This window comes from Malaclemys terrapin, chromosome 11, assembly GCF_027887155.1.
Source record: "Malaclemys terrapin pileata isolate rMalTer1 chromosome 11, rMalTer1.hap1, whole genome shotgun sequence".
NCBI classification, from domain to species: domain Eukaryota; kingdom Metazoa; phylum Chordata; order Testudines; family Emydidae; genus Malaclemys; species Malaclemys terrapin.
Genome location: NC_071515.1, coordinates 56,425,491 through 56,437,081, shown reverse-complemented (window position 1 = coordinate 56,437,081; position 11,591 = coordinate 56,425,491).

Below are 11,591 nucleotides of genomic sequence, written 5' to 3'. Positions count from 1 at the left end.
GGAAGAATTCTTAATGCTTGTGAAAGGTACCAGACAGTCTGCAAAGAGAAATCTTCTCTTTAACCTTAGAAAGCTAGTGCATAGGGAGAGAAAGAGAGAGCTTTCCTACCCACCATGATAATATTCCTCAACCTGGAGAAACATGTCCACACATGAAAGTGCAGTTAAGTCTTCATGCCCAGTCCAACGTTGGATTCATTTCTGGAACTGTTGGACAAGAATGACAATTTATTGCCCCGTTTAATTGTAGCTTTTGTGATGTTCAGACTTGCCAACTAGGAACTGGACTGAGACCAAGGACTTATTTCACACAGGTCACTGTACACTTGTTAAGAATGAGCTGTCACTATTGATCTGGACCAGAATGGAACCATTGACCTAGAGGTGAAAGCCTCTGAATTTCATTTCCAGTCCTCTGAGCCATGTAGTCCTCAGAAATAACACTGACAGCAATAAACAAACAAACAAACAAACAAACCATTAAGCTATACAGAAAGTGAACTTGCCTGATAAGCAGAGTGGCATGCTCACCAAAGCTATGCAAATCCTTTGCCTGTAAACTCCAATACACCAACAAGTAGCCTAGTCTGGAGTTCAAGCATCGTCTGTGAATGCAGAGTGTCGCATTAATTAGAAATGTTCTAATGCTGGTGAAACATGGTTCACATTTTGACATGGCTTTTTTTTTTTTTTTGCAACATCTGAAAAATCCGAGTGTATCATATGATGAATTTTGAGTTGGCTGTTTGGTGGAAGTCACATGTTTGAAGTTATATGCCATTTTTTTTTTACTTGATTGGCTGAGCACAGCACATGGGCTCAGGAGAATCAGGGAAACTATTCTCACTCACCCTCTCTCATGAAGAATCTATGTTTAGTGCATACTCTGCCTCTGTGTGAGCTGTTACAAAAATCATACAAAGTCTCACTATTTCTTCTCTCCTTTCGCCTATTCTCCGTGCCTTTCAAAGATGCTGGCAGTCTGTGTCATTGTACATTTTCAGCTCCTACATTCCTCCCATTTAGTGCAAACAACATTACTTAATAATGAGGGATATTTCTCCTCACCTTAAATCAGAGTAGTTTTACACAGGAAATCAAAGACTTCTTGTCTCCATGTCTATTTCTTACTGGGGGGGGGATGGAGGGGGGCAGATGTTTTTTTTCCAGGGGGGCAGGGAGGGGGGGAGACTTTTGATTTGGAGATTAAGGAAAATTGTGTGGCTTTGCATCTGGGATTCCAGTAAAAGCAAGATGTTGAAACAAAATGGGATTTTCCCTTAAAGAGGTTTGAACTATAGAACTGTACTCAGGTAAGAGGTGATTGAGAGTTTGCTTTTAACTAAACTGAATAATGTTAGGTAATTTTTCGAGTGCTGTTGCACTGGAATTACAGCTCTGAGAGACGGGAAGGGGAAATGTTTTTTGTTTTCCATTTAAATGTCTTCAGAGTAAAAATTTTGTACAGCTCCACTTCATTATTTTGAAGTCTATTAGGGATTTTATTCCAACTGATACATTTAGGTCAACTTCATATAATCTGAATTTAAAGTGTAATTTCAATCCTCTTAAAGTCAGGATAGTTTTCCAAGGACTTGAACACCAATGTGAAAACTCCAAAGAATTCAGAAATCCACTAGCTGGCTTGGAGTATGACAAGTAGCTACCATGCATCTCAGAAAAGCAACATACTTAAAACTAAACCATTATATTGTACATAGTTAAGGGCTGAGAAGCTATCAATGGTTTGATTTGGTTTGTTTTTCCTTTACACAAAGCTAAGGGACTCTCTTTAAGAGAGTAATTGACAACAGACTCTAATAGCTAGTCTTATAATTTGTCATTGGTACAGGGCATTAACACAAAGTAGAAGTGTAAACTGTAATGTTCTTTAAACTGTGCACCATTTAAAAACTCAACATTCACCATCCAGGTGCCTGCAGTAACTGTGGCATCTTGCTATAATTAGAATATTGAGATATTATGGATCACAGGAGAGTGCAAACACTGAATTTTAATGGTATAATAGATCAGTGGTTCTCAACCAGGGGTACGTGTATCCCTGGGGGTACTCAGAGATCTTCTAACAGGTACATCAACTCATCTTGATATTTGTCTATTTTTACAACAGGCTACATAAAAAAAGTACTAGAAAAGTCAGTACAAACTAAAATGTGATACAGACAATGACTTGTTTATACTGCTCTATATGCTATACACTGAAATGTAAGTACAATATTTATATTCCAGACGATTTATTTTATAATTATATGGTAAAAATGAGAAAGTAAGCATTTTTTTCAGTAATAATGTGCTCTGGCACTTGTATTTTTATGTTTGATTTTGTAAGCAAGTAGTTTTTAAGTGAGGTGAAACTTGTGGGTACATAAGACAAATCAGACTCCTGAAAGGGGTACAGTAGTCTGGGAAAGTTGAGAGCCACTGTGATAGATTGTGCCCTATTAACCACAGAAATTGATAGTATCATGAATACTTAGCTCTCATATAGCACTTTTTCATCAGTAAATCTCAAAGTTCTTTATAATGGAGGTCAAGATCATTATCCCCATTGAATATGAGGGGAAACTACGGTGAACTGATGCCCACAATCATCCAGCAAGCCAGTGCCAGGAATAGAAACCACCTCTCCTTAATCCCAGGCCAGTGCTCTGGTCTTCACACCATACTGCCTTCCTGAGGAAAATTACAGTATTTTGTTTATTTTAAAGAAAGGGGGTTGTATGAAGGAAGGAAATAGAGATCATTATAACTTTTCCTTGAGGTTCTCACATAGTTTGGTGAGGAAATAGTAGACTGTGACCTTTATTGTGTAATCTGTTCATCTGTATGTATGTAACACATAATAATGCTCTTACAGTTATTTTAAAATACAAACCATGTATTGTAATTAGCCCCAAAAGGGTCAAATGGAATACAAAAATCACCTGAGATCAAACACTCTGGCTATTATAATGTTACAGCATGTAATTCAATATATCTATTTAGTTATTGACATTCTGCATTATTAATGGCTTTTAAAAGGGTACTGCTGTCTTCTAACTCCACAACAGGTGGAAGTCCACTGGAAACCCAACATTTATTGTTCATTTGCCAGATGATTTTCAAGATAAAAAGTCAGTGCAAATGTATTTATGAACTGGAATTTACTTTTGAGGTAAGCTCTGCAGATTGGATAGGCAGCCCCCTGGGCTACACCATAAGTAGTCATATTTGACTATTCTCCCTGCATTGTTTCCATATAGCTCCCCCAGCTGCCCACTCACAACAATATGGGAGAAAGGGATTCTTCATTAAACCTGTCTCCATATTCAGTTTTACTGCTTAAAGCTTTTTGCCGGGATGTACAAAATCTTAAAATTAAGACCATAGATATAAACCTCTGTATACATTCCTCTTCCCCCACCACCGCCCATGGTTCCTTTCATTAGGTTTCTGCAGGGGACAGCACTGTATTAATATCAGCAAAAAATGTTAAATTCTAGACCTACTTCGTAAAATAACCTAATCTTAGCATTTCCTTTTTCTCTTTGGATGTCATTGTATTTACATATATTATGCTACACATAATGTATGCTAATGTTTAACTGATACAGAAGTGCTGACCTAGGATCAAGCACTAGATAGTTAAAAGCCAAAGTTTATTTTTAATTAAAAATTACTTTTTAATTTAAAAAATCTGTGTGTAATATAGTTTCATTTTTATACTGTGCATTTTAGTTCAGTGTTTGTAGCATCTAATAGCCTAAGAGGAGTGATAACAAGGTATAGAAATTTCAGAGAGACTCCTTTCCCTATAAGAGTATTATTCTTTCATTCATTCATTACCCATCATTCATATCTCATGCCTGATGCCTGCAGACACATCAGTACAAGTCAAGTTTTAACTAATCAGCCACAGTGTTTTCCTCCATCAGGCAGTGCTTCCTCTATTAATTAAATCTAATTATCTCAAATCTACAGCCTATGTGGAGGCACAGCAGAAGGCCTTGCAGATGGCCCAGGTCTTTCACATATATTTTGGGATCCATATATATCCTTGCACATTAGGGAGGCTTTGGGGTGGATCCTATGGCATATCCCATGAGATAAACCAAATCCTCCCCTCTGTGTTCTCTGATATGATGATAGAGAGAGAATTCCGGAATGGGATCAGATCCTCAGAGATTTCCTCTCTTAGAACTACATTTCACAGATTTTACCATAGGAGGCCAATTAAATATACTTGTAATTGTAATATTTGATACTTCTCTCAAACCAATCAAACCTCCAGGCCAATTAATTTGTGTTCAAATACTCACCATTTTTAAATACTGAAGAATTCAGAGCTAGGATTGACAATTAATTCCCACAAAATAAGATGCCTTCTGAACCATCAACCAGTTTTAGGCTCAAACTAGACCCAAACCTTTCTTGAGGTTGTGATATTTCCAAGCAAGGTTTTGAGGTGATGTGTTTTTGTTTGTTTTTTAAATTTGTGACAATTTAGAGAATCTGTCTATTTACAGCTTATGAATTCTGGTTGAATTTGGGGAATTCCCATGGAGTATCTTTATCAGACAGCAAACTCCATTTTGAGTGTGGGGCTTGTCTATCTTCTCTAATGTCCTTTGCCTTCATATTGAGCTAACACTCACAGGATGTGTCAGGAGAAATGTTTACACCTGGCACAGAGCTAACAATGGAGAGTCATTAAACCTTGATGATCATCCATTCATATAAAGAACCCTTGGACAAAGGAATGGCCACCATGCTAGGCAAACCAGTTTTTCAAATCTGACTGCCAGGGGAAAGGTAATTAAACAATGTATCACCTGCCTGGAGACTTGGATCATCTGAGACTGATTAGGGGTCACCTGACAAAGGGGACTGGAGGCTATAAAACAAAGGGTTTCTCACCAGCCATTTTACAGCAAAAGGAAATCAAAGATGGGATGCAATAAAGGGTATTTATAAGTAACTGAGGTGTCTTGGAAAACAGCACTGGTCTTGGGGCTTAGCAGCTGGTCCATGAGTTACCACTTCCAGGAAGGGGTAGCAGGCCTTCTGTGCCAAGGAAAGTGTGCCAAAGGTGCTGAAGCCAGAGATGGTGACTGGAGACTACTAAGACATAGGGAAGCTTAAAGTACATGTATCCAGTATGAGGGACCCCAACACAGCAGATTGCTAAGTATCAAGCTTAACCCCGGGCTGTAATATAGTTTCTGACCAAGACTAGAATTTCAAGTGCCAAAATGCCACACACAAAAAACTTGTCCTCAGCATTCAAGCAGAAGTGCTGAAAATCTTATGAGTGCCTATTCTTTCAAAATGTTCAGGTCACTTTTCAGATTCAGGAGTTTCAGATAAGCATCCAAACTTTTGACTGCTTATCCAAAACAAAACTGGACTATGAATCTTTTTTAGGCTTCCCTATTACCTTATTCAGAACTGTGCCAAGTGATTTTTTTCTGGAGCTAGAAACAGTGCGACAGCTAGAGGTGGTTTGAGTCACAAATTGTGATTTACAAATGGATTTAAAAAATTCAAATTAATTTTGTAGAATTAACATCAACAAATTTCCTACAAGTAGTTCATACTTTTTTTCTGGTGATTTTCTGAATTGTCTGTCCAGAAATTTGACATGAGTGCTCAGATGAGGATTAGGAGGACCTTATTTAATCTAAAAACATGCTGAATGTACTGAGGTTTTTTGTTGTTGTTGTTTTTTAAAGACCTAGATATTTTTGTTTAAAATGTGCTAGTTTTCTTTGATTCAGAAATCATCTCTTAAAAGCTGAATGTTAACAAGAATGGCCTTGTGATTTAAAGAACTAGCCAGGGGATCATGAGGTCTGGGTTCAGCTGCTGGCTTTCCACTGTCTTCTTGTGTGACCTTGGGCAAGATACTCAGGCTGAGAGTTCTTTTTTTTTTTTTTCTCCCAAAGTCGCTTAACAGATTTGCTTGCTCAGTTCCTATTAATTTTAAGGGAAATTTGGCATCTCAAACTCCTGGACACTTTTAAAAATCTCACCAATAATCTCTGTGCTTCAGTTCCCCTTCTCTAAATGGGGGGTCATACTTCCTTTCTCCCACCTCTTGACTGTCTTTTGGGACTGTCTCGGTACAGTTATATCAATACCTGAAATAATTTGGACCTAATGTTGGTTTGGGAATTTAGGTACTACTGTATAATAATAATAATTAGTGACATCGAATTTTAAATTAATTTAAAAGTCAAATTAAAATAGCTGAGACATGAAGTGGACATTTATAATTTTGTTTTTATTGTAATTACTAATATTGATAACATCCTACAAAAAGTGGAAACAAGGTCAAATTACAAAGGATAAATATAAACAAATAACACGAGTATGTAGGGATAAAATCAGAAAGGCCAAGGCACAAAACAAGATTAAATTAGCTAGAGACCTAAAGGGCAACAAGAAAACAAATACATTAGAAGCAAGGGGAAGACCAAGGACAGGGTAGGCCAGTTACTAAATGGGGGGAAAAGAGGGGAGGGGGAAAGAACAGAAAATGTGGAAATGGCAGAAGTGCTAAATCATTCTTTTGTTTTGGTTTTCATTAAAACGGTTAGTAGCAATTGGACATCTAACCTAGTGAATGCCAGTAAAAATGAGGTGGGATCAGAGGTAAAATAGGGAAAGAACAATTTAAAAATTACTTAGAAAAGTTAGATGTCTTCAAGCCACCAGGGCCTGATGGAATACATCCTAGAATACTCAAGGAGCTGACTGAGCCATTAGTGATTATCTTCAAAAAGTCATGGAAGACAGTAGAGATTTCAGAGGACTGGAAAAGGGCAAATATAGTGCCCATCCATAAAAAAGGGAAGGACAACCCGGGGACTTACAGACCAGTCAGCTCAACTTCAGTACCCAGAAAGCTAATGGAGCAAATAATTAAGCAATCAATTTGCAAACACCAGAAGATAATAAAGTGATAAGTAACAGTCAGCATGGATTTGTCAAGAACAAATCATGTCAAACCAACCTAATAGCTTTCTTTGACAGGGTAACAAGCCTTGTATATGGGGATGGGGGGGGAGTGGTAGATGTGGTATATCTTGACTTTAGTAAGGTTTTTGTTACTGTCTCGCATGACCCGCTCATAAACAAACTAGGAAAACACAACCTAGATGTAGCTACTGTACGGTGGGTCCATAACTGGTTAGAAAACTGTTCCCAGAGAGTAGTTATCAGCGGTTCACAGTCAAGCTGGAAGGACATAACTAGTGGGGTCCTGCAGGGAACAGTTCTAGGTCTGATTTTGTTCAATATCTTCATCAATGATTTAGATAATGGCGTAGAGAGTACATTTATAAAGCTTGCAGATGATACCAACCTGGGAAGGGTTACAAGTGCTTTGGAGGATAGGATTAAAATTCAAAATGATCTGGACAAACTGGAGTAAAGAGGATGAAATTCAATAAGGACAAATGCAAAGTAGTCCTTTTAGGAAGGAACAATCAGGTGCACACATACAAACTGGGAAAGGACTGCCTAGGAAGGAGTACTGTAGAAAGGGATCTGGAGGTCATAGTGGATCACAAGCTAAATATAAGTCAACAGTGTAACACTGTTGCAAAAGAAGCAAACATCATTCTGGGGTATATTCGCGAGAGTATTGTAAGCAAAACACGAGAAGTAATTCTTCTGCTCTACTCCGCACTGATTCAGCATCAACTGGAGTATTGTGTCCAGTTCTGGGCACCACATTTCAGGAAATTGTAGACAAATTGGAGAAAGTCATAAGAAGAGAAACAATAATGATTGAATGGCCAGAAAACATGACCTATGAGGGCAGATTGAAAATATTGGGTATGTTTAATCTGGAGAAGAGACGACTGATACGGAACATAACAGTTTTCAAGTACATAAAAAGTTGTTACAAGGATGAGGGAGGAAAAATATTCTCCTTAACCTCTGAGGATAAGACAAGAATCAATAGGCTTAAATTGCAGCAAGGGAGGTTTAGGTTGCACATTAGGGAAAGCTTCCTAACTGTCCGGGTGGTTAAGCATTGGAATAAATTGACTAGGGAGGTTGTGGAATCTCCATCACTGGATATTTTTAAGAGCAGGTTAGACAAACACCTGTCACAGATGGTCTAGATAATACTTAGTCCTACTATGAGTGCAAGGGACTGGACTAGATGACTTCTTGAAGTCCCTTCCAGTTCTATGATTCTATTGTTGAAAAATTGCAACAAATCTGTATCTGTAGTAGAGAGAGGAGGAATAAAAATCTCTGCTACAATTGTACTAGAAGACAGAACTTCAGTAGAAGTGATCCGCATGTATGGAAGCTTTTCCACAAGGATATTTTGGAGCAGTTGCACACACTATATTACTGTCAAAAGTGCATGGTAGTTTGCAGTGACACTGATCTATTGTAGTGCATATTGTAATATGATATCACAAGACAGAAACATTAACAATTACAGAAAACATATTTTGGTCCGGATCAGCTACCCATTCAAACAATGGAAGCATGATCTAAATTCACTGACTCAGACCATCTTTCCAGTGTTCATGAGGCTCTTAAAAGCAAAAATACCCAAGTAGTTGAATCTTTCCCAAATAGTTTAGCACAGGGGTCGGCAACCTTTCAGAAGTGGTGTGCCGACTTTTCATTTATTCACTCTAATTTAAAGTTTCACATGCCAGTAATACATTTTAACGTTTTTAGAAGGTCTCTTTCTCTAAGTCTATAATCTATAACTAAACTATTGTTGTATGTAAAGTAAATAAGGTTTTTAAAATGTTTAAGAAGCTTCATTTAAAATTAAATTAAAATGCAGAGCCCCCTGGACCGGTGGCCAGGACCCGGGCAGTGTGAGTGCCACTGAAAATCAGCTTGAGTGCCGCCTTTGGCACACGTGCCATAGGTTGCCTACCCCTGGTTTAGCACATTTACACTTCCAATATCTCTTCACTCCTATGCTCTTCTGCTAGTAGATTTTATTTGTGTAGTGTTTTAGTTAGAAACCAGAGGTGATGATTTAAATGAAAATCCAAAATTGTAATAGGAGAGTAAAAAAAAAAATCAATTAGCGCTTAGGATTCTCTGTCTTTATGTGCTTAAGTTTTTCTTTCCGACAAATAACAAAAACCAAAATAAACACATTCCTAAATAAACCAAAGGGGAAAAATGATAATGACAACTTACCTTTTAAGTACATTTGTAAAACGATTACATTTTTTCCTCCTATCTTTAAAAAGTGAAAGGTTTACTTCCGGGGCCAGATCTTCCACGGATGTAAAGTGACATATTATAATTTATATGTGTTTGTAAGATCATGGTGTTTAGAGGCCTCAGCTGAGCTCAGGTCGACATTGTGCAAGGTGCTGTGCAAAAGATAGTCTCTGTCCCAAAAAACTTACAATCTAAATAGACAAGAGTGCCAAAGAACGCTAGGGGAAATCAAGGTACAGCGAGATGTAGTGACCTTTCCAAAGGTTGCACAGCTGGTCAGCGGTAGAGGTGGGAATAAAACCCAAGTATCTTGAAACCTAGGTAAGTGTTCTATCCATTAGACCATGCTGTCTCCTCTGTTGAAATGCTATGCCAGCTTACAGCCAGCTGAGGATGTGACCTTAGATGTTTACCTGCGACTGCTTTTGCACAATTGGAAGGGGAAGATGAGGAAGCAGAAAGTCTTTGCTCCTCTCTCATGTGCATCTATGCAGGAAGCAGCAAGCATGTGGTTGATGTGCTCACTAAACACAAAAGTTGGCAGGTTGGTAAGGGCTGAGGCATTCCATAGCTGAAAGGGGCATTGGTTTCAGGGGCAGGGCCCGTGCACCGCCACACTTCTGCACCCACTAGTGTGCAGAAATCAGTAATGGGAGGGAGAGAAGAGGAATATTCTGTTCCCCTTTTAAAGGGTGTAATAATTATTGACCTTTAGATACCATTTATGGTGCTAAATGCACTAGATATATACGATCTGAAGAGAAACCATAGGGCCAGACTCTGCCAATAATTAGTTGCCTGGTAAGAGTCTACCTACTCAGCATGAGTAAAGGTGGCAGCAGCTGTCCCTTAGCTAGTTGCTGCTGATGTGTGTATCTCTCCTACCCCAGAAGATTTCTGCCTGCCTCTGCACTTTGCAGTCAGAATGCCTACAACTGCCTTTCAGTCATTGCACTTCTGCTCTCCATATGCCCCCCATGTGGCTCTCGCTGCAAAAGCCATAGTCTAGCTCTTAACATTTTGCTACTTAATGTATAAAGGTGTTGTTTTTTTACTAAGTACATATTGATTCGCTGTGATTGAGCCATGCAACTGTGAAGGTTTCCTGGATGGTTTTAGTATAAAGCATGCAAAGCCCACAGTACATTCTCCCATTTCTTTGGCATTGTGTCTGCAGTGCAGCGTCATGAGTGATGACACCTCTTCACAGAAAAACAGAGAAATATCTTTTGTGAGATTTCTAACGAAAGTTTCCCAGTGACACGAACTGTTGAACTCTCTCCATAGACTCCTTATTTAATTTGAACCATTCCATCATTAACAGCACCATCCAAAATGCCGGGCAATAGTTAAATTTCACAGGGAACTAATAACTATGAAGTGCAAAAGTAAGATTCCTCTAAATTTAAAATATTTTGCAGTTTATTTTTAGTGAGGCTAAATAATCCATGCACATGTGAAGATCATCAAATTATATCCAAGTTCCCTGTTTTAGAGGGACTGAATTAAATATACCCTTTAAAAATCCTGCCATGATGGTTTTTGATTAAAATGCTATAAGAATTTCTGCATCTTCCTCTAAAATATTTTCCTTGAAATAGATGGCTTGTAAATTTGTTAATAAAATGGTATGCTGAAATGTAACATAAACTAAAAACAGATTTTATTTAAAACCAAATCAAATAGATGTGAAACAGAGGATTTACCTTCAGCCATGAGGGAACATAATACACTTTCAAAATCTGTGTGATGGGGATGTATACTGGACCCTCATGGTAGGATAAACACATGATCCCATTTTTCAAAATATATTCTGATAGCTAAAATGGATTCAAGATACAGTGTGCTTTCTATACTACATAAAATAAAACTACGTGCATAACATATATCGTATACAGATGCACATTTATTCACATTTCTTTTTCTTTTAGACATTCCTTCAGCTCTTTTGTTGGCCAACTGTAAACTGATCACTTACAATTGTACTTGAGTGTTTAGTGACCAGAAAATGTACAAATGCTGCTGCTGCCAGAGTAACTGAAAGTGCACAAGCAGATTGAGGGAAATACTACAGGCAAAAATTAGCCATCATTAGTTACCCCTGCTAATATTGCAGAAAATTGAAATGCTTGCCTCACTGAGAATTGAAGAGCATTTCTGAAGTTTATCCAGAACAAAATATCTGACTTTTACATACAAATAAGATGTAAACGGGTTTGTGATGTATTGTTATGCTGCATATTAATACTTTGGTTCCACGAAAGGGTTTAACAGATATACTTGCAATCTTAGATCAATGCAGTGCTGCTAAATGGAATTTTAACAGTTGCAGTTGCCATATGAAGGAGGGAAAAATTGTCTCTGCTTACAAC